The sequence below is a fragment of the Micropterus dolomieu genome, linkage group LG03 (genome assembly GCF_021292245.1).
Source record: "Micropterus dolomieu isolate WLL.071019.BEF.003 ecotype Adirondacks linkage group LG03, ASM2129224v1, whole genome shotgun sequence".
NCBI classification, from domain to species: Eukaryota; Metazoa; Chordata; class Actinopteri; order Centrarchiformes; family Centrarchidae; genus Micropterus; species Micropterus dolomieu.
Window position 1 is genome coordinate 18180805 of NC_060152.1, and position 784 is coordinate 18181588.

Genomic DNA, 784 nt, shown 5'->3' on the forward strand with positions numbered 1-784 from the left:
ATGTGTCTTGCACTGAGGAGAGGCTTCCGTCGGGCCACTCTGCCATAAAGCCTCGACTGGTGGATTGCTGCAGTGATGGTTGACTTACTACAACTTTCTCCCATCTCCCGACTGCATCTCTGGAGCTCAGCCACAGTGACCTTTGGGTTCTTCTTTACCTCTCTCACCAAGGCTCTTCTCCCCCGATAGCTCAGTTTGGCCGGACGGCCAGCTCTAGGAAGGGTTCTGGTCGTCCCAAACGTCTTCCATTTGAGGATTATGGAGGCCACTGTGCTCTTAGGAACCTTAAGTGCAGCAGAAATTTTTTTGTAACCTTGGCCAGATCTGTGCCTTGCCACAATTCTGTCTCTGAGCTCTTCAGGCAGTTCCTTTGACCTCATGATTCTCATTTGCTCTGACATGCACTGTGAGCTGTAAGGTCTTATATAGACAGGTGTGTGGCTTTCCTAATCAAGTACAAGGATGATCAGAAGAAATAGACAGCACCTGAGTTAAATATGAGTGTCACGGCAAAGGGTCTGAATACTTATGACCATGTGATATTTCAGTTTTTCTTTTTTAATAAATTTGCAAAAATTTCTACATTTCTGTTTTTTTTCTGTCAAGATGGGGTGCTGAGTGTACATTACTGAGAAATAAAATGAACTTTTTTGATTTTTGGAAAATGGCTGCAATGAAACAAAGAGTGAAAAATTTAAAGGGGTCTGAATACTTTCCGTACCCACTGTATATAGTTGTCTGTGTGTGTGTGTGATATACGTCTTTTACAATAACCAAGTCAAGA